The following is a 23687-nucleotide window of genomic DNA, read 5'->3' as shown; positions in this document are numbered from 1 at the left end:
CAAACTCACGCCTCCCCTGGGCCCTGAGCACGTCCCTCCATAGTCTCTCGCCGTGCCTTCGTCCCAACCTTGCCGCTCCTGCTGTATCCGCCCACACTCCAATCACTGACCTGGAATTTGATGATGTCACTCTTCACTGCCGTTGCTCTCCTGCTCTAGCACGTGCTGCTCCCTGGAGTGGTATGCTGCCACACTGCTCCTTCCACTCCCCGGCCTGCTCCGATGGTGCTCGCAGGCCAGGGGCCGGTCAGCCTGCTGGGCCAGGTTGCCACGCTGCTCCTTCCACTCCCCAGTTAGGCCACAGCTGGAATACTGCATGATGTGTCCTTACTATACAGTATAAATGCACACGAGGCCCATACTTGAGAAAAGGTCACTCTGTGACCAGTTACCTTTATTACCAAGACCTCAAGTGATGAAGGTGGATGGAGCTTCCCCTTTTATACCTGAAAGTCCAGGTTAGGAGTGTCTCCCACAAGTTCACCCCTTGTGGTCAATGTTCTCAAGGTGTACAACTTAGGTCAGCTTATACATGGGTTACAATGATAGTTGAATACATGACACTGTGTGCAGTTCTGGTCACCATATGATAGGAAGGATGTAATTGTACTAGAGAGGGTGCAGAGGAGATTTAGGAGGATGCTGCCTGGAATTGAGAATCTTAGCTATGAGGACAGATTGGATAGGCTGGGTTTCTTCTCATTGGAACAGTGGAGGATGAGAGGAGACCTCATTGAGATGTATAACATTCTGAGGGGCCTGGATAAAGTGGATAGCAAGGGCCTATTTTCCTTGGTAGAGGGGTCAATTATGAGGGGGCATAGTTTTAAGGTGGTTGGTGGAAGGTTCATAGGGGATTTGAGATGAAGCTTCTTCACGCAGAGGGTTGTGAGGGTCTGGGACTCATTGCCTGGAAGGGAGGTGGATGCAGAAACCCTCACCACATTTAAAAGGTGCTTGGATAGCCATTTAAAGTGCTGTAACCTGCAAGGTTACGGACCTCGAGCTGGTAAGTGGGATTAGACTGGATGACCTTTTGTTGGATGGTGTAGATACAATGGTAAGTACTGCAATGAATCGAATACAGCCAGGGTGATCTCTTGGACTAGTTTCGATCACCTGGATGGGTCGGAAAGGAATTTTCCCAGACTTTTTTCCTCAATTGGCCTGGGTTTTTTGCCTCTTCCAGGAGAGTGCATGGCTCCAGTTAGGGGTGGAGTGTAGAATGGTGTGGTGCATGGGGTGTCACAGTTGTGGGGCGGACTGGTTGGGCCGGATGCTCTTTACCTTTCCACCATTGTTCGTAGGTTTACATGTAACCTTCAAGGCTGCTGATAAAGAGCCACACAGCCCTCAGTCGGCCGGCACGGACACGATGGACCGTAATGGCCTCCTTCTGCGCTGTAGATTTATATGTTTCTTTGAGCTAGAGCCTCCACTTTTGTGCTTATCCCAAAAAATGGACGATATTTCTGGTGTGGACGATAAAAAAGGGTTTTCAGATCGCTGGCTTCTCGCCCATTCTCAAAGTACCTAATCTCTAATTTCGAAAATGGGCGTTACCGCGAGCGATATGAAATGGGCGGTAGTGTTAAATTTTTTTGACCTTCTGCCGTAAAGTGTGGCCGTCCTTAGCAACGGCATGGCAACGCTCGATTCCCGCGATTCAGGAGGGCAAGTGTCATCATGACATGCGCAGAAAAGGAGACAGAGAGAGAGAGGGAGCTCAGAGGCACTGAAAGCATGTGTGGCTGTGGTGTGTGCTTGTCTGGCTGTTGTGGGAGGCATGGGGGGGATTCACCAGTACCAAAAAGCCTATTAAGTACCAAGACCATAGTTGGCACCGAGTTTATGTCCAACAAATAAGATATAACATGGAAGGGATGGAGGAGGCCCTGGAGCTGGTAGCCAGGAACACTGGTGACAGAGGGCTCCCAGTGGTCCCGGAGCGCAGCACTGCACCCCAAGGTGCCGCACTCCCATTGCCAACCACACATGAGAGCCAGGAGCAACATCTTGCTTATGGCTCGGAGCACGTTCCCACCTTGGGACCGTCCTCATCTATATCCGCCCAAGCAGCGTTTCAGCCATCACCTCCCCCGTCGCCCCCCCCAAATGAAGCATCGCATGAGGAGCTCCTCAGCCAGTCGGCTTGGAGTCAGAAAGGGAAGGGGTAGAGGTTGGGAGGAGAAGCGGTGGGAGGGGGCGAAGGGTTGGAATGTGCAGAAATACTAATGCTTTCAGACTAATGTTCAGTTTAAATGTTTTTAATTTAACAAAACTTTGTAGCGCATTGGCTCAGATAGCTGCACCATTACATGCTGGTGATTCCTTAACATCAAAGGGTATAAGGGTATAATGATTCATCAACGTCCACCATTGATGAATCAACTGCACACCCAGCAGTGTGTCAGCCTTGTAAATAAAACCAACATTCTTTCAGCCAAAGTGCTCATTGATGAGCCCCTGACGTAAGGCTCTTGCAGCTATCATGCCACCACTGGCCCTTTCATGTGGTCTACAGGGGGGCGGGTCATGGCTTCAGCATCAGCCTGATTGTCTGGGCCGATGTCAGCGTCTGCCTCCTCATCCTCCTCTTTCTCTCTCTGGTGAGGTGGACTGTCAGACTCATCAGGCAATTCTTGTCCCCTCCTGACAGCCAAGTTGTGTGGCATGGAGCACACCACCACGAATTGAGCTACCTGCTCAGGGTGGTATTGGAGCTCGTCTCCTGAGTGGTCCAGGCATCTATAGCGATATTTCGAGTTGCTCTGTGGCTCACGTTGTATCGCCTCTCGGCTTCGGTGTGGGTGTCACGCAGGGGGGGTCATCAGCCAGGCGGCGAGGCCATATCCTTTGCACCAAGCATCCAGCATTGATCTTGTGGCTCGTTGTTAATCAAGTCAGATACAGTGCTCTCCCGCAGGATGTGAGCATCATGGATGCTTACCGGAAATTGAGCATTCACTGTCAGTATAATTTGCTGGTGGTCAACAACCAGTTGGACATTCAGGGAGTGGAATCCCTTGCAGTTCCTGAAAACCTCTGCATCCTGAAAAGGTGCCCGCATCGTGATGTGCGTACAGTCTATTGCTCCCTGCACCTTGGGCAAGTTTGCAATTCTGGAGAATCCTAGAGCCCTTTCACTCTGTGCCTCCCTGGTCATAGGGAAGCTGATCAAATCCCTCCTGCATGTGTACAGGACTTCAGTGACCTGTCTAATGCAGCAATGTGTGGCATGCTGAGACATACCGCAAATGTCGCCAGCTGTGGCCTGAAAAGATCCCGAGGCATAGAACAACAGTGGCGCGGTGACTTTGACCTTGACGGACAGTGCAGTACTGATGGTGCTGGCAGGCTGCAGATCTGCCCTGGTCAGCTGGCATACCTCAGTGATAACCTCTTTGGGGAAGCGCAGTCTCCAAAGGCACGTGGTGTTGGGCAAGTCGAGGTAAGAATGGTTCGCTTTGTATTTGCGGGGGGTATAATGTCTGGTCCTCCTCATCAGTCTGTCACATAATGCAGTGGAGCATTCCTTCGGCGATGTCGAGTCTGCTGCGTGTAATTGGTCACCAAGAGAGGGTGAGAAAGGACAGGCCCCATTGCAGGAGCTCTCTGTTTTCCACCACTTGGTCACAAACAAGGAATGTCCCGACGAAGAGACCTATTCAATTCCAATCGGTCACTGTTTGGTCAAGATGTTTTTAGAGATGTTCACATCAACTCCAACGACCTGCAGAGTATATCCGAACTCCGCCGAGCTTGATGCACAGCTGCCTTTTAAAGGATGCGACATGTGATGTAGAACATGGCGTCCATAACGTTGTGATTAGTTCCGGTTAGTTCCACTTTTCCTGGGCGGTTTTTTGGGCGAGCGATATTGTGGACGATATGTGTGCGAGGTGGTGAAATTGATGCTGGACGATTTCGGTAAATATGCTCTTTACGACAAAAAAAAGTGGGCGGGCGTTAATATTGATTCTCAGCGTTAAATCAGTACGGAAAGTAAAGCTGGGCGATATTATTGGCGCATTCTGCTGATTCTGCCCCCAAAAAGTGGGCGTGCGGTAATATTTTTTCCCAGCGTTAAGCACATGGAGAAAGGAACGCTCGCCGATAAGTTTCCTAAAAATGCCCGGCAGTTTCCATTTTGTGCAAAAATGGGTTATTATCTGGGTGTTATACGTCATTTCAGCGGTAAAATGGGCGTTAAGCGTGCAAAAAAAGTGGAGGTTCAAGACCTCAGTCTCCATTTTTGAAAATGGGCATTACCGCGAGCGATCTGAAATGGGCATTAGCATTAAATTTTTTTGACCTTCTGCCGTAAAGTTTCGCCGTCCTTAGCAATGGCATGGCAACGCTCGATTCCCGCAATTCAGCAGGTCAAGTTTCATCATGACATGCGCAGAAGAGGAGACAGAGAAAGCGGGAGCTCAGAGGCACTGAAAGCGTGTGTGGCTGTGGGTGTGTGCTTGTCTGGCTGTTGTGGGAGGCACGAGGGAGATTCGCCAGCACAAAAAGCCTACTAAGCACCAAGAACATAGTTGGCACCGAGTTTTTGTCCAACAAATAATATATAACATGGAAGGGATGGAGGAGGCCCTGGAGCTGGTAGCCAGGAACTCTGGTGGCAGAGGGCTCCCAGTGATCCCGGAACGCCGCACTGCACCCCAAGGTGCTGCACCCCCATTGCCAACCACATGAGAGCCAGCAGCAACATCTTGCTTCTGGCTCGGAACACGTTCTCACCTCGGGACTGTCCTCTCCCGTATCCATCCAAGCAGCGCTTTGACAATCACCCCTCCTCCCCCCAACGAAGCATCACATGAGGACCTCCTCGGCCAGGCGGCTTGGAGTCAGCAGGGGAAGGGGAAGGCGTAGAGGTGGAGGAGAAGCAGTGGCGGCGGGGGGGTGGGGGGGTGCGAAGGGTTGGTTTGTACAGAATTACTAATGATTTTATACTAATGTTCAGTTTAAATGTTTTTAATTTAACAAAACCTTGCAGCGCATTGGCTCAGATAGCTGCACCATTACACGCTGGTGATTCCTTATCAAAGGGTATAATTACACTTAATTTCAATCAACTTAAACTGTCACCAAGGTGAAGCCCACCATTGATGTATCACCTGCACTCCCAGCAGTGTGTCAGCCTTGTAAATAACATCAACTTTCTTTCAGGCAAAGTGATCATTGATAATCTCCTGACGTAAGGCTCTTGCAGCTATCATGCCACCATGGGCCCTTTCATGCGGTCTACAGGGGGGCGGGGGCATGGCTTCAGCGTCAGCCTGATTGTCTGGGCCGATGTCAGTGTCCGCCTCCTCGTCCTCCTCTTCCTCTCTCTGGTGAGCTGAACTGTCAGACTCATCAGGCAATTCTTGTCCCCTCCTGATAGCCAAGTTGTGCAGCATGGAGCACACCATCACGAATTGAGCTACCTGCTCAGGGTGGTTTTGGAGTTCACCTCCTGAGTGGTCCAGGCATCTAAAGCGCTGCTTCAGCACTCTAATGGCTTTCCCACGATATTGCGAGTTGCTCTGTGGCTTTCATTGTATCGCCTCTCGGCTTCAGTGTGGCTGTCACGCAGGGGATCATCAGCCAGGTGGTGAGGCCATATCCTTCGCACAAAGCATCCAGCATTGACCTGGTGGCTCATTGTTTAACAAGTCAGAGACAGTGCTCTCCCGCAGGATGTGAGCATCATGGACGCTGTCGGAAATTGAGCATTCACTGCCAGTATAATTTGCAGGTGGTCGACAACCAATTGGACATTCAGGGAGTAGAATCCCTTGCGATTCCTGAAAAGCTCCGCATCCTGAAAAGGTGCCCGCATCGTGATGTGCATACAGTCTATTGCTCCCTGCACCTTGGGGAAGTTTGCAATTCTGGAGAATCCTAGAGCCCTCTCACTCTGTGCCTCCCTGGTCATAGGGAAGCTGATCAAATCCCTCCTGCATGTGTACAGGGCTTCAGTGACCTGTCTAATGCAGCAATGTGTGGCATGCTGAGACATACCGCAAATGTCGCAAGCTGTGGCCTGAAAAGAACCCGAGGCGTAGAATGACAGTGCCACAGTGACTTTGACCTCGACGGACAGTGCAGTACTGATGGTGCTGGCAGGCTGCAGGTCTGCCCTGATCAGCTGGCATACCTCAGTGATAACCTCTTTGTGGAAGCGCAGTCTCCAAAGGCAGGTGGTGTCGTTACATTGTTGCGTCAAGGTAACAATGCTTCTCTTTGTACTTGTGGGGGGTGTAATGTCTGGTCCTCCTCATCAGTCTGTCACATCTTACATTGGGCACATAATGATGTGGAGCATTCCTTCGGCGATGTTGAGTCTGCTGCGTGTAATTGGTCACCAAGAGAGGGTGAGAAAGGACAGGCCCCATTGCAGTAGCTCTCTGTTTTCCACCGATCGGGACATTCCTTGATTGTGACCAATGAAGAGACCTATTAAATTCCAATCGGACACTGTATGGTCAAGATGTTTTTAGAGATGTTCACATCAACTCCAACGACCTGCAGAGTACATCCGAACACCGCTGAGGTTGATGCACAGCAGCCTTTTAAAGGATGCGACCTTTTAAAACATGGCGTCCATAAAGCTATGATTAGTTCCGGTTAGTTCCACTTTTCGTGTGCGTTTTTTTGGGCGAGCGATATTGTGGACGATATATGTGCGAGGTGGTGAAATTGATGCTGGCCGATCTCATGGCCACTAGTTTCGGTAAATATGCTCTTTATGATGAAAAAAAGTGGGCAGGCGTTAATATTGAATCTCGACATTAAAGGCTCAGCGGCAGCGAGAGGCGGCGGCAGTCCGAGAGGTGGGAGTTCCTGGCGTTGGTGAGGCCTATAAAGGCTCAGCGGCAGCGAGAGGCTGCGGCAGTCCGAGAGGCGGGAGTTCCTGGCGTTGGTGAGGCCTATAAATGCTCAGCGGCAGCGAGAGACGGCAGCAGTCCAAGAGGCAGGAGTTCCTGGCGTTGGTGAGGCCTATAAAGGCTCAGCGGCAGCGGCAGTCCGAGAGGCGGGAGTTCCTGGCGTTGGTGAGGCCTATAAAGGCTCAGCGGCAGCGAGAGGCGGCGGCAGTCCGAGAGGCGGGAGTTCCAGGTGTTGGTGAGGCCTATAAAAGGCCCAGCGGCAGCGAGAGGTGGTGGCAGTCCGAGAGGCAGGAGTTCCTGGCGTTGGTGGGGCCTATAAAGGCCCAGCGGCAGTGAGAGGCGGCGGCAGTCCGAGAGGCGGGAGTTCCTGGCGTTGGTGAGGCCTATAAAAGGCCCAGTGGCAGCGAGAGGCGGTGGCAGTCCGAGAGGCGGGAGTTCCTGGCGTTGGTGAGGCCTATAAAAGGCTCAGCGGCAGTCCGAGAGGCGGCGGCAGTCTGAGAGGCGGGAGTTCCTGGCGTTGGTGGGGCCTATAAAGGCCCAGCAGCAGCGAGAGGCGGCGGCAGTCCGAGAGGCGGGAGTTCCTGGCGTTGGTGAGGCCTATAAAGGCCCAGCGGCAGCGAAAGGCGTACCTGTGCAGCTGCAGCGGGGAGAGAAGGCAAAAAAGAAGAAAGAAATCAAAAGGTGACGTCACAGCCAAGGGGGTAAGTGATTGGCTGGTGATTGGTGAGTAGTTTTTCTTTTTTCTCTTCTATAACAGTGAGTAAACTTTAGCATTGTTGTTGCCTATCTAAGGGTTAAGTTATGGCAGGACAGCTCGGTCACGTGTTATGCTCCTCCTGCACCATGTGGGAACTCAGGGACGACACCAGTGTTCCTGACGACTACGTGTGCGGGAAGTGTATCCTCCTCCAGCTCCTGACGGACCGCGTTGCGGAGTTGGAGCTGAGGGTAGATTCACTCTGGAGCATCCACGATGCTGAGAATCATGTGGGTAGCACGTGTAGCGAGTTGGTCGTACCGCAGGGAAAGGGTCCACAGCCAGATTGGGAATGGAAGACCAACAGGAAGAGCAGTGCAAGGAAGGTAGTGCAGGGGTCCCCTGTGGTCATCCCCCTGCAAAACAGATACACTGCTTTGCGTACTGTTGAGGGGGATGACTCATCAGGGGAGGGCAGCAGCAGCCAAGTTCATGGCACCGTGGCTGGCTCTGTTGCACAGGAGGGCAGGAAAAAGAGTGGGAGAGCGATAGTGATAGGGGATTCAATTGTAAGGGGAATAGATTGGCATTTCTGCAGCCGCAACCGAGACTCCAGGATGGTTTGTTGCCTCCCTGGTGCAAGGGTCAAGGATGTCTCGGAGCGGGTGCAGGACATTCTAAAAAGGGAGGGAGATCAGCCAGTTGTCGTGGTGCACATTGGTACCAACGACATAGGTAAAAAAAGGATGAGGTCCTACGAAACGAATTTAAGAAGCTAGGAGCTAAATTAAAAAGTAGGACCTCAAAAGTAGTAATCTCAGGATTGATACCAGTGCCACGTGCTAGTCAGAGTAGGAATCGCAGGATAGCGCAGATGAATACGTGGCTTGAGCAGTGGTGCAGCAGGGAGGGATTCAAATTCCTGGGGCATTGGAACCGGTTCTGGGGGAGGTGGGACCAATACAAACCAGACGGTCTGCACCTGGGCAGGACCGGAACCAATGTCCTAGGGGGAGTGTTTGCTAGTGCTGTTGGGGAGGAGTTAAACTAATATGGCAGGGGGATGGGAACCAATGCAGGGAGACAGAGGGAAACAAAAAGGAGGCAAAAGCAAAAGACAGAAAGGAGATGAGGAAAAGTGGAGGGCAGAGAAACCCAAGGCAAAGAACAAAAAGGGCCATTGTACAGCAAAATTCTGAAAGGACAAAGGGTGTTAAAAAACAAGCCTGAAGGCTTTGTGTCTTAATGCAAGGAGTATCCACAATAAAGTGGATGAATTAACTGTGCAAATAGATGTTAACAAATATGATGTGATTGGGATTACGGAGATGTGGCTCCAGGATGATCAGGGCTGGTAACTCAACATCCAGGGGTATTCAACATTCAGGAAGGATAGAATAAAAGGAAAAGGAGGTGGGGTAGCATTGCTGGTTAAGGAGGAGATTAATGCAATAGTTAGGAAGGACATTAGCTTGGATGATGTGGAATCTATGGATAGAGCTGCAGAACACCAAAGGGCAAAAAACGTTAGTGGGAGTTGTGTACAGACCTCCAAACAGTAGTAGTGATGTTGGGGAGGGCATCAAACAGGAAATTAGGGGTGCATGCAATAAAGGTGCAGCAGTTATAATGGGTGACTTTAGTATGCACATAGATTGGGCTAACCAAACTGGAGGCAATACGGTGGAGGAGGATTTCCTGGAGTGCATAAGGGATGGTTTTTTAGACCAATATGTCGAGGAACCAACTAGGGGGGAGCCCATCTTAGACTGGGTGTTGTGTAATGAGAGAGGATTAATTAGCAATCTCGTTGTGCGAGGCCCCTTGGGGAAGAGTGACCATAATATGGTGGAATTCTGCATTAGGATGGAGAATGAAACAGTTAATTCAGAGACCATGGTCCAGAACTTAAAGAAGGGTAACTTTGAAGGTATGAGGCGTGAATTGGCTAGGATAAATTGTCGAATTATACTTAAGGGGTTGACTGTGGATGGGCAATGGCAGACATTTAGAGACCGCATGGATGAACTACAACAATTGTACATTCCTGTCTGGCGTAAAAATAAAAAAGGGAAGGTGGCTCAACCGTGGCTATCAAGGGAAATCAGGGATAGTATTAAAGCCAAGGAAGTGGCATACAAATTGGCCAGAAATAGCAGCGAACCCAGGGACTGGGAGAAATTTAGAACTCAGCAGAGAAGGACAAAGGGTTTGATTAGGGCAGGGAAAATGGAGTACGAGAAGAAGCTTGCAGGGAACATTAAGGCGGATTGCAAAAGTTTCTATAGATATGTAAAGAGAAAAAGGTTAGTAAAGACAAACGTAGATCCCCTGCAGTCAGAATCAGGGGAAGTCATAACGGGGAACAAAGAAATGGCAGACCAATTGAACAAGTACTTTGGTTCGGTATTCACTAAGGAGGACACCAACAACCTTCCGGATATAAAAGGGGTCGGAGGGTCTAATAAGGAGGAGGAACTGAGGGAAATCTTTATTAGTCGGGAAATTGTGTTGGGGAAATTGATGGGATTGAAGGCCGATAAATTCCCAGGGCCTGATGGACTGCATCCCAGAGTACTTAAGGAGGTGGCCTTGGAAATAGTGGATGCATTGACAGTCATTTTCCAACATTCCATTGACTCTGGATCAGTTCCAATGGAGTGGAGGGTAGCCAATGTAACCCCACTTTTTAAAAAAGGAGGGAGAGAGAAAACAGGGAATTATAGACCGCTCAGCCTGACATTGGTAGTGGGTAAAATGATGGAATCAATTATTAAGGATGTCATAGCAGTGCATTTGGAAAGAGGTGACATGATAGGTTCAAGTCAGCATGGATTTGTGAAAGGGAAATCATGCTTGACAAATCTTCTGGAATTTTTTGAGGATGTTTCCAGTAGAGTGGACAAGGGAGAACCAGTTGATGTGGTATATTTGGACTTTCAGAAGGCTTTCGACAAGGTCCCACACAAGAGATTAATGTGCAAAGTTAAAGCACATGGGATTGAGGGTAGTGTGCTGACATGGACTGAGAACTGGTTGTCAGACAGGAAGCAAAGAGTAGGAGTAAATGGGGACTTTTCAGAATGGCAGGCAGTGACTAGTGGGGTACCGCAAGGTTCTGTGCTGGGGCCCCAGCTGTTTACACTGTACATTAATGATTTAGACGAGGGGATTAAATGTAGTATCTCCAAATTTGCGGATGACACTAAGTTGGGTGGCAGTGTGAGCTGCGAGGAGGATGCTATGAGGCTGCAGAGCGACTTGGATAGGTTAGGTGAGTGGGCAAATGCATGGCAGATTAAGTATAATGTGGATAAATGTGAGGTTATCCACTTTGGTGGTAAAAACAGAGAGACAGACTATTATCTGAATGGTGACAGATTAGGAAAAGGGGAGATGCAAAGAGACCTGGGTGTCATGGTACATCAGTCATTGAAGGTTGGCATGCAGGTCCAGCAGGCGGTTAAGAAAGCAAATGACATGTTGGCCTTCATAGCGAGGGGATTTGAGTACAGGGGCAGGGAGGTGTTGCTACAGTTGTACAGGGCCTTGGTGAGGCCACACCTGGAGTATTGTGTACAGTTTTGGTCTCCTAACCTGAGGAAGGACATTCTTGCTATTGAGGGAGTGCAGCGAAGGTTCACCAGACTGATTCCCGGGATGGCGGGACTGACCTATCAAGAAAGACTGGATCAACTGGGCTTGTATTCACTGGAGTTCAGAAGAATGAGAGGGGACCTCATAGAAACGTTTAAAATTCTGACAGGGTTAGACAGGTTAGATGCAGGAAGAATGTTCCTAATGTTGGGGAAGTCCAGAACCAGGGGACACAGTCTAAGGATAAGGGGTGAGCCATTTAGGACTGAGATGAGGAGGAACTTCTTCACCCAGAGAATTGTGAACCTGTGGAATTCTCTACCACAGAAAGTTGTTGAGGCCAATTCACTAAATATATTCAAAAAGGAGTTAGATGAGGTCCTTACTACTAGGGGGATCAAGGGGTGTGGCGAGAAAGCAGGAATGAAATACTGAAGTTGCATGTTCAGCCATGAATTCATTGAATGGCGGTGCAGGCTAGAAGGGCCGAATGGCCTACTCCTGCACCTATTTTCTATGTTTCTATGTTTCTATCAGTGCAGAAAGTAACGGTGGGTGATACTATGGGCGCATTCTGCTGATTCCGCTCCAGAAAATGTGGGCGGGTGGTAATATTTTTTCCCGGCGTTAAGCACATGAGGAAAGTAACGCTCGCCGATAAGTTTCCTAAAAATGCCCGTCAGTTTCCATTTTGTGCCAAAATGGGCGACATATGGGCGTTATACGTCATTTCAATGGTAAAATGGGTGGAGAGTGGACGTTAAGTATGCAAATAAAGTGGAGGTTCTAACCCTATGTTTCTCTCATTGTCACTATAACGGGTATAGAGTTGTAGCAGGCAAAGAGCAGACAGATAGGTGGTCACTAACAGGTATGCTGAAGGTAGTGAACTAATCTGACGTATGGTCCAGTATGTAACACTTGCTTATGTATGTAAAGCACACTTATAACACTTAAGCCTGATGGTTCATGAACCATCCTTAACCTTAGTAACACATAAAAAAGACAGTGGAGGTCAGCAGTTAAAATACATAACATTTTGACTTGAGTCTCTGAGTTACTTCACATGTCATGGGACTAAGGCAAAATTCACATCACTGAACAACACAATGGGAGATGGACAGTTGGGAAACACCACTCAGAGCCAGTCTGATAAGAGACGATAAATCAAAGTAACTTCGCTGATAAGCAGTAAACCAACCGGTGCTTTTGTGGGGGAGGTATACACTTCGGTTTGTTGTATAATTGTAGGTGAGAACCATTGTTCTGGGTAGGTTCACGTTTGAACTTTTCCCTTGCATATGCTCAAATAAACCGGTTGAACCGAAGGTTTCGACCGATTGATTCCGTGGTCGTTATACGAACAGGTGGGGGTGTCGATTCCTTAAATCAGGGAATCCACCTTGAAGGAGAGAAGTCTTCTTTTCACCTCTACATTTGGCATAGTCGGCAGGATACAGACTCTCCGACAGAGACGATGTAACAGCTGTTGTGATGAACCTGCCTTTTTTACCACCTACAACTTAGCGCTGTAGCATTGAAGGAGAAAGGGAAAGAGAAATATCCTGTATAAAGAACAAAGTTATTGCAAACCTCGGAAGGACGAAAACCAAGGTAGGGGATAGATGTATTGCCTGAAGCGTGATGGGTGACACGGTAATAACAGGGAGAAGCCTGTATTAATCGTGCGCAGCGCAAACAAGAATGAATACAACCTAAAGGAGGGGTTGGACCCCCGGATGTTTAGAAGAAACTGGCCAGTGGGATAAAATGAAGACCAAGGGGGGTCTCTGAGATATGAACTAAAAGAGACCCGGTATAAATGCTAGCAGGAAAGGAGAAAAATAAAACCAACACTTAAGTTGCAAAGGAACCAGGTGAGGAAGGCAAGCAGTATTGTTAGTCTGGCCGGACATTAGAGGGTCCAAGGACTTGGAAACAGTACATGGAACCTGATAGAGGGGTAAACATTCCCAGACGAGAAATAGCATGCAAGGTTACATGGCTGAAAAAAACATAGGATAAGTTGTATTGAATGAAAAGTTGGTGCGAATGTCTGTCTTTAAGTGAAAGTGTTCGTGTGGAAACTTTCTTCACTATGGAATAAGTTGATGAAAAAACAAAGGATAAGCTGTATTGAACGCTCAAAGGATGGATTGTCTATCAAAAGATACAACTGCAACCTTCGAAACTACAGCTGCTAAAAGAAAACAAAGCGGATGGTTAATTGGAAAAAATAAATTGCGATTGTCTCATGTAGTTTAAATAAACAATTTCTCGGAGTCACAAGCCCTCTGTGGAAAATGTGTGTTAGATACAAAAACTAATTTGAAGAAAGGAGAAAATGGAAAAAGATGTAATTTACTGGATGCTATTTGATATTGGCTATGAAAAAGATAGAGGTTTAATTGGATTATTGAGGGTAATTAACCAAGTATGAATATGAAACCTTCACCACATTGGGAGAGAGAGATAAAAGACACTCTATGTTGATGATTTTAAATCTCGGGAAAGTTTCTACTGCAGTAAAGGAGATTTAAATATCCGGTTTGAAAACCTTTTTAAAATGGATGCCGTATTCTGATACCGTGAAAGGTTTAAAAAAAAGAATGACACAAAGTCACGTAACGATGTCAGGCCTTCTTACAAACCCTTTCCACTGACAGCTGTTTTATTTATCTCAAACAATTTTAGCATCGCTGCATGAAATTTAAAAAATGCTGGACATTATTCATTTGGATTTCTTAATTGGAAATGAATATTTTCCCATGTGCCAGATGGAAAATAAAATTGTAACGAGTATGAAGAATTTAAAAAAAATGTGTAATCTTTAAGATGGAAAGAGTGAAGTAACATATCTAGAATACATCATAACAAGGGAAAAGACAAAAGACAAAAGCCCAAGGACAGAAAGGAGGCTATTAGATCGATTCCAAAGCCAGGGACCATGAAAGGGGTCAGGCAGGTACTAGGGCTATTCAACTACTGCAGAAATTGTATTCCCAAATATGCCGAGATGACCCAAACTATGCAGAACCTGGTCAAAGGGGGGAAACCATCCCAAGAGCCAGTAAATGGGGGCCAAGATCAGGAAACATAGAAATATAGAAACATAGAAAATAGGTGCAGGAGCAGGCCATTCGGCCTCTTGAGCCTGCCCCGCCATTAAATATGATCATGGCTGATCATGCAACTTCAGTACTCCACTCCTGCCTTCTCTCCATACCCCCTGATGCCCTGAGCTGTAAGGGCCACATCTAACTCCCTTCAGAATATGTCCAATGAACTGGACTCAACAACTTTCTGTGGTAGAGAATTCTATAGGTTCACTACTCTCTGGGTGAAAATGTTTCTCCTTATCTCGGTCCTATATGACTTACCCCTTATCCTTAGTCTGTGACTCCTGGTTCTGGAATTCGCAACATCGGGAACATTCTTCCTGCATCTAACCTGTCCAATCCCGTCATAATTTGATGTGTTTCTCTGAGATCCCCTCTCATTCTTCTAAATTCCAGTGAGTATAAGCCTAGCCGATCCAGTCTTTCTTCATAAGTCAGTCCTGCCATTCCGGGAATCAGTCTGGTGAACCTTAGCTGCACTCCCTCAATAGCAAGCACGTCCTTCCTCAGAAAACTGCACACAATACTCAAGGTGTGGTCTCACCAAGGCCCTGTACATCTGCAGTAGGACATCCATGCTCCTATGCTCACATCTTCTCGCTATGAAGGCCAGTTTGCCAGTTGCTTTCTTTACTGTCTGCTGTACCTGCATGCCTACCTTCAGTGACTGATGTACCATGACACCTAGGTCTTGTTGCACCTCCCCTTTTACTAATCTGTCACCATTCAGATAATAATTTGCCTTCCTGTTTTTGCCACCAAAGTGGACAACCTCACATTTATCCACATTATACTGCATCTGCCATGCATTTGCCCACTCACCTAACCTGTCCAAGTCACCCTGCAGCCTCTTGGCATCCTCCTCACAGCTCACACCGCCACCCAGCTTAGTGTCATCTGCAAACTTGGAGATATTACATTCAATTCCTTTGTCCAAATCATGAATGAATATTGTAAATAGCTGGGGTCCCAGCACTGAACCTTACGGCACACCACGAGTCACTGCCTGCCATTCTGAAAAGGACCCGTTTATTCCCACTCTTTGCTTTCTGTTTGCCAACCAGTTCTCTATCCACGGCAATAAATTACCCCCAATACCATGTGCCTTCATTTTGCACTCTAATCTCTTGTTTGGGACTTTGTCAAAAGTCTTTTGAAAGTCCAAATACACCATATCCACTGGTTCTCCCTTATCCACTCTGCTAGTTACATCCTCAGAAAACTCTAGAAGATTTGTCAAACATGATTTCCCTTTCATAAATCCATGTTGACTTGGACCGATCCTGTCACTGCTTTCCAAATGCACTGCTATTACATCTTTAATAATTGATTCCAGCATTTTCTCCACCACCGATGTCAGGCTAACCAGTCTATAATTCCCTGTTTTCTCTCTCCCTCCTTTTTTTTTTAAAAGTGAGGTTACATTAGCTACCCTCCAATCCATAGGAATGGATCCAGAGTCGATAGACTGTTGGAAAATGATCACCAATGCATCTACTATTTCTAGGGCCACTTCCTTAAGTACTCTGGGATGCAGATTATCAGGCCCTGGGGATTGATCGGCCTTCAGTCCCATTAGTTTCCCTAACACCATTTCCTGGCTAATAAGGATTACCCTCAGTTCCTCCTTCGCTAGACTCTCGGTCCCCTAGTATTTTCGGAAGGTTATTCATGTCTTCCTTAGTGAAGACAGAAGCAAAGTATTTGTTCAATTGGTCTGCCATTTCCTTGTTCCCCATTATGAATTCACCTGATTCTGACTGCAAGGGACCAACATTAGTCTTCACTAATCTTTTTCTCTTCATATATCTATAGAAGCTTTTGCAGTCAGTTTTTATGTTCCCTGCAAACTTACTCTCATACTCTATTTCCCCCTCCTAATTAAAGCCTTAGTCCTCCTCTGCTGAATTCTAAATTTCTCCCAGTCCTCAGGTTTGCTGCTTTTTCTGGCCAATTTATATGCACCTTCCTTGGATTTAACACTATCCCTAATTTCCCTTGTTAGCTACAGTTGAGCCACCTTTCCTGTTTTATTTTTACGCCAGACAGGGATGTACAATAGTTGTAATTGATCCATGTGATCTTTAAATGTCTGCCATTGCTTATCCACCATCAACCTTTAAGTATCATTTGCCAGTCTATCCTAGCCAAATCACACCTCATACCATTGAAGTTTCCTTTCTTTAAGTTCAGTACCCTAGTCTCTGAATTAACTGTGTCGCTCTCCATCTTAATGAAAAATTCTACCATATTATGATCACTCTTCCCCAAGGGGCCACGCACGACCAGATTGCTAATTAATCCTCTCGTTAAACAAGACCCAGTCTAGGATGGCCTGCTCTCTAGTTGGTTCCTCAACATATTGGTCTAGAAAACCATCCCTTATACACTCCAGGAAATCCTCCCGCACAGTATTGCTACTAGTTTAGTTAGCCCAATCAATATGTAGGTTAAAGTCACCCATGATAACTGTTGTACCCCTTATTGCATGCGTCCTTAATTTCCTGTTTGATGCCATCCCCAATCTCCCTACTACTGTTTGGTGGTCTGAACACAACTCCCACTAATGTTTTCTGTCCTTTGGTGTTTCGCAGCTCTACCCATATAGATTCCACATTATCCAAGTTAATGTCCTTCCTTACTATTGCGTTAATCTCCTCTTTAACCATTAACGCTACCCCACCTCCTTTTCCTTTCTGTCTATCCTTCCTGAATATTGAATACCCCTGGATGTTGAGTTCCCAGCCTTGGTTACCCTCGAGCCATGTCTCCGTAATCCCAATTACATCATATCCATTACCAGCTATCTGTGCAGTTAATTCATCCACCTTATTACGAATGCTCCTCGCATTGAGACTCAGAGCCTTCAGGCTTGTTTTTTTAACACTCTTTGTTCTTTTAGAATTATGTTGTAATGTGGCCCATTTAGATTTTTGCCCTTGATTTCTCTGCCCTCCACTCTAGCTTTTCTCCTTCCTACCTTTTGCTTCTGCCCCCTTTTTACTTCCCTCTGCCTCCCTGCATAGGTTCCCATCCCCCTGCCATATTAGTTTAACCCTCCCCAAAAGCACTCGCAAACACTCTGCCTAGGACATTGGTTCCGGTCCTGCCCAGCTGCAGACTAGTCCCACCTCCCCCAGAACCGGTTCCAATGCCCCAGGAATTTGAATCCCTCCTCCTTGCACCATTCTTCAAGCCACGTATTCATCTGAACTATCCTGCAATTCCTACTCTGACTAGCACATGGCACTGGTAGCAATCCTGAGATTACTGCCTTTGAGGCCCTACTTTTTAATTTAACTCCTAGCTTCCTAAATTCAGCTTGTAGGACCTCATCCTATTTTTTACCAATATTGTTGGTACCAATATACACCATGACAGCTGGCTGTTCCCCCTCCCCCTCCAGAAGCACTGTAGCCGCTCCAAGACATCCTTGACCCTTACATCAGGGAGGCGATATACAATCCTTGAGTCTCGTTTGCAGCCGCAGAATTGCCTATCTGTTCCCCTTACAATAGAATCCCCTATCACTATAGCTCTCCCACTCTTTTTCCTGCCCTCCTGTGTAGCAGAGCCACCTATGGTGCTATGAACTTGGCTGCTGCTGCCTTCCACTGATGAGTCATCTCCCCCAACAGTACCCAAAACGATGTATCTGTTTTGGAGGGAGGTGACCGCAGGGGACCCCTGCACTACCTTCCTTCCCCAGCTTGCCTGATGGTCACCTATTCCCTATCTGCAGTGTGAACAACTCACTAAACGTGCTATTCACGACATGGTAACAATAAAAGACAACTGTAACAACCCTGCAGGGTGGATTATTATGCAGGGAGAGGAGCATCTGTGTAGCCCAACAGGAGAAGACGATGGAAGTAGTCAGGTTAGTGAAACCCCACTTGAGGAGGCAGACATGGATACGTAGATAGGTCTCGGCGCTATATCAACGGGACACCACGGATAGGATGGGCCATGGTAGATAGCAGCGGACAGGTTAGAAGGGAAGGACGGCTAGAAGGGGCCTATCGGCTCAAGTGGCTGAATTGGTGGCTCTCACCGAGGCTCTGGTGATGGTAAAGGGGAAAAGAGTAAACATTTATACAGACAGTCGGTATGCTTTTGGAGTAGTGCATGATTATATGGTAGCCTGGAGTAGATGGGGATACATGACCTCAGGAGGAGGGCCGGCAAAATATGAGGAGATTGTTAAAAAATTAGTGGAAGCCTCCCTCCTACCCAAGAGTGTGTGATAATAAAAATCAAAGCGCACCTAAAAATTACCGATCAACACAAACAGGGAAATGCATGGGCAGACGAGGCAGCCAAGCGGGTGGCAGAGACAGGTACACTGGCCGGGGAAACCCAGGTGGGAGCATGTACAATCGGGACTGAGGAAGTAAACATGCTTAAGGTACAGGGAGAAATCACTCCACAGGAAAAGGAGGGGTGGAAGCAGAGAGGGGCCCAACAAGGGACCGATGAGATATGGAGGAAAGACAGGAATGTGGTGGTCCAGGAATGCATCCAGGGGAGCCTACTAAATTTATACCACGGGTATGTCCATACAGGTAGAACCAATACGATAAGCTCGATGTCCAGATGCTGGTGGTGGAAGGGAATGTGTAGAGATGTAGAAAAGCACTATAGAAGGTGCATGACATGTGCAAAATATAACCCAGGGGGGAAAGTAAAGGTTAGAATGGGACATCAACCCCGACCGAAATGACCCTGGGAAAACTTACAGATAGATTTTACTGGACCATTACCCAGCAACAAGGGGAAGACATACTGCCTAGTTATAATACACCAGTTTACGAAGTGGGTAGAAGCTTTCGCCACAGAAATTGTTCAGCAGAAACCGTGGCCAGGATCCCAGTAGAGGAAGTGATACCCTGATGGGGAATGTCACAACAGCTGGACTCAGATCAAGGTACCCACTTCACAGGAAAGGTGATGAAACAGGCCTGTGCTTTATTAGGGATCAGGCAAAGGTTCCATATCCCATACCATCCGGAAACCTCCGGATTAGTGGAATGAATAGGACCTTAAAACCAGCCCTAGCTAAAGCAATCGAGAAAACTGGAAAAGGGTGGGTAAACATGTTACCCAGAGTACTGATAAAGCTCAGGGCAACCCCTAGTTGGGTGACAGGACTCACACACTTTGAACTAAGGACCAGAAGGGCTTTGAGATTGCCAGAGGTCTTAGCTACAGGAAGTGAGGACGTAGTACCTTATAAAGATAGGATACGAAACTTTGTGATGGAACTCTGTAAGCAATTACATGATTTAAAAGAACAGGCCAGAGATCAACAAATAATCAAGGACTTAGAGAATGACACTAAAGAACAGAAGGTTCAAATACCCCAAATAGGCAGTCAGGTGATGGTAAAGATTAACCCAGAGAGGTCCGGTCTCACATCGAGATGGACCGGACCCCATCAGGTAATAATGATGGGTGACATGTGCACCTGCGTAGATATAAGGGGTATGGGCAAATGGAAACACTGGACCCAGTTGAAAAACCATAATCACTAACTAACTGGTGATGACCGGGAAATATTGTTTTTTTTGCAGGATTCTGATGCTCATGGGAACAACATGGGGTAACTCATCCGCATACCGAGGACAACCGGCTGAGCAAGGCTTGTATTACAGGGGCTCAGATGACACTAGTTGAGATAAAGAATCAAAAATGCTGACGGTGACGGATGGAGCAATAGTGGACTTAAATTGCAGCGTCGGAATAACGGGCTTAAAATAACATAACGAGGAAACGAAACAACATGGGCCAGTAATACGGGATCAATAATTAGTGGGAATAAGACCGTGGTGTGTTTTATAACCAGGGGCGGGGGGGATCAAAGATTTCACTCAACATCTATGAATGGTGGTGGAGGGTTATCTCCCAAAATAGACCCACCAACACGGCCCCACCCACTACTTTAGCAACAGTGAGCACTACCAGTCCCCGACCACCACACCCCCAGCACCACCAATGTGCCCAACTATAAACGCTGGGGCAAAAGGGGGATTGGTAATAAGGCAGACCAAGGATAAGATACACTTCGGGGTACATCAGTGAATAATTACTGCATTCCTCAATTTAACAGAATTAAACATCCCCAGCTTCTGCGGGTCAAACATCATCAGCCTGTAAAGAAACCTGACACTGCGACCACTTGAAGGCACTGAATCAAAAACCATGAAATTTAATGTGGAAAGAGGGTTAGGCAAAAAGCAGTATCAGGGAAAAAGAGGGTTAATGGAAATGTTAGGCGTGGGATACACGGTGGGAGTTGGGACAGTAAACACTATGGGATAGAACTTCCACTTTTTTTGCATACTTAACGCCCACTTCATGCTCATTTTACCACTGAAATGACGTATAACGCCCATATAGTGCCCATTTTGGCACAAAATGGAAACTAATGGGCATTTTTAGGAAACTTATTGCCAAGTGTTACTTTCCCCATGGGCTTAACGCCGGGAAAAAATATTACTGCCCGCCCACTTTATTTGGGCGTAATCATCAGAATGGGCGAAATCAACGGCCATAATATCGCCCAGCGTTAGTTTCCACACGGAATTAACGCCGAGATTCAATAATACCGCCCGCCCACATTTTTTTGTGGTAAAGAGCACATTTGGTGAAACTAACGCCCAGGAGATCGCCCAGCGTCACTTTCACCACCTCGCACATATATCGCCCACAATATCGCTCGCCCAAAAAACCGCCCAGGAAAAGTGGAACTGTTCTGAATGAACGTCAGCAGTGTGGCAGGCATTTTTAAAATCGCAGGTCGCTTCATTCAAAAGGGTGCCTCAACTTCGGGGGAGTTTGAATTGACTCTGGAGTTCTTCTCAGGTGAAGTGAACATCTCAACAGACATATTTTCAGACTCTGGACTTTTGGGGCTTTACTCTAGGTGTATTTTATTGCTTCTGATCAATCGCTATTATACTTTCAATGCAATGGGGCCACCAAATAACTGTGCTTAAGCAGCACTTCAGATGTCTGGATCACTCAGGAGGGGAGCACAATACAACCATGAGCAAGTAGGTAAATTCGTGGTCGTGTGCTCAATGCTGCACAACCTGGCTATCATGAGGGCACAAGAATTGCCAGAAGGCACTAATGCTCCACCTCAGGAGAGAGAGGAAGAGGACGACGAGGGACTGAATGCTGACCGAGGGCCAGACAATCAGGCTGGCTATGCAACCATGCCCATGACCCCGTCCAGGCCGCAGGAAAGGACCTGTGGTGGCTACATAGCTGCAAGACTCTTACGTGAGGAGCTGTTATCTGAACAATTTGCCTGAAAGAGCGTTGATGTGAGTAACAATGCTGACACACTGCTGTGTGTGTGGAGCTCAGACATCAATGGTGCCCATCACCTTGGTTTATGTTGATTGATGTTAAGTTGTATTTAACCCTTTCATGTTAAGGAATCACCAGTGTGTAATGGTGCAGCTATCTGAGACAATGCGCAACAAGGTTATGTTCAATAAAACAAATTATACTAACATTGGTCTGAAATCATAAGTATCATAGGCAATAACACCCAATCCCCCCCCACACCCCATTTTTCTCACCATTGACATCAATTAAATGTTCAACATGTCCAACAACACAGAATACAAAGGCAAAGCAGGAGGGTGGTCCCCAGGCCCCATATATTACAACAAATTGCATACACCCAGATGGAGATATAACACAGCCATCACCTGTGGACATGCACCTCACTTTCCTTCCCCCCTCCCCTTCTTCTCTACACCTCTACCCCTTCCTCTCCTCACTCCACGGCGCCTGGCTGAGGAGCTCCTCAGGCAGTACCTCATTGGGGGGAATGAAGGCAGATGCTGTCATTGCACGGGTACGGGAGCAGGGGGTGCCGAGGGGGCAACATTCCCTGAAGCAGAAGAAGGATCTTGGTCCTTGTTCTCATTTGTTGTTCGCAATGGTGGTGTGGAACCTAGGGGTGGAGTACCGCGCTCGGGGACCACTGGGAGGCCTGTGCCAGCAGTGTTCCTGGCTATCGCATCCAGGGCCTCCACCATCCATGGAACGTACTCGGTCATGGTGGAAAGCTGTTGGGACATGCGCCCCAAAGCTTCGATGAGCTGGTCACCAATGTCTACAGTCCTCCTGGACAACTATACCAGCTCTCCGCTGTCATGTGGCACTCGTGGAACAGACCTGCCGCGTCTACGAGACCTCTGTGGGGTCAGCGCCATCGTGGGGACAACTGGGGTGCCCTGTGGCGAGGTGATTGGGGCCGGTACCTCCAGAGTGCAGGCAGGGATGACCAGAGGACCACTAGGTGGCCTTGGAGTGAAATGGCTTCTGGAGCGTGGCAATGCAGGTTCCTCGAAGTCCGCGCTTTCATCCGTGGAGAACAGACCCAGCGGATTGACGTGCGAGAATCGGAGCTCCTCAGCACCAGATGTAGGATCGTCCGGAGAGTCGGGCCCCGCGCCCCCACCTTGTGGCCTCTGTGGTCTTGCCTGGAGCCGCGCTGCTGGCTGAGCTGCAAAACACAAATGATGTTGTTAGAGGAGAAGGGGGTGCTAGGGTCACAAGGTGAGTCCAGCGCTACACACAGCATATACACGACAAAAGCACCACCGCGATCAAAATCATCACAGACATCACATTACATGACCATCAACACATTTTCGTTTGGCCAGCATTATTTCTATGACAATTTTAGAAATCATCTATCATATATGATTGTTCGGATATGAGCGGGTGTGGCATCGATTGACTTCACCTCACGCAATGGTCTAAGCTTTACTCATGTGGCATCACTTCACGGTCTGCAGATGCGTCCGTGGCTGTCCGGGGATGCTCCTCCATCTCAGTGATGTCGCTGGTGACTAGTGGCCCCCCACCCGTTCGCCTCTGCATGGACCTCATCGTCGATAGCTTCTTCTGTAAAAGGTGACAGGATGAAATGGCATGAGATCATTGCGTAATATCATTGCTTGGTACTGTCACAGAGACTGATACAACACATAAACTGACAGATGTAATCATGATTATTAAAAAAATTATCATTCTTTTCCTAAAGACATGCACCGTGACTGCAGGCTTTGAGTAAAACATTCCTGGTAAAAGTGAAAGACCTCACATTTGCTGATAGTCACTCATGACTGTTACAAATCAAATTATATAAATACATAAGTACATGTAAATCAATGTAATACTTACTCCTGCGGATCCGACAAGGTCATTCCATCGTTTGCGGCATTGGTTGCCCTCATGAACCTCGTTGGTCGCCAATGAGACCACCTCTGCTATCTCGGTCCATAGCTTCTGGTAGGCCTTTGGGGTGGGCTTCCCATGCCTTCCCTGCGTCAAATCACCCCAGCGTAACTTGACCTCCTGCAGGAG

Source organism: Pristiophorus japonicus, chromosome 7 (assembly GCF_044704955.1).
Source record: "Pristiophorus japonicus isolate sPriJap1 chromosome 7, sPriJap1.hap1, whole genome shotgun sequence".
Lineage (NCBI taxonomy): Eukaryota > Metazoa > Chordata > Chondrichthyes > Pristiophoridae > Pristiophorus > Pristiophorus japonicus.
Note: the sequence above shows the minus strand (reverse complement) of the source record.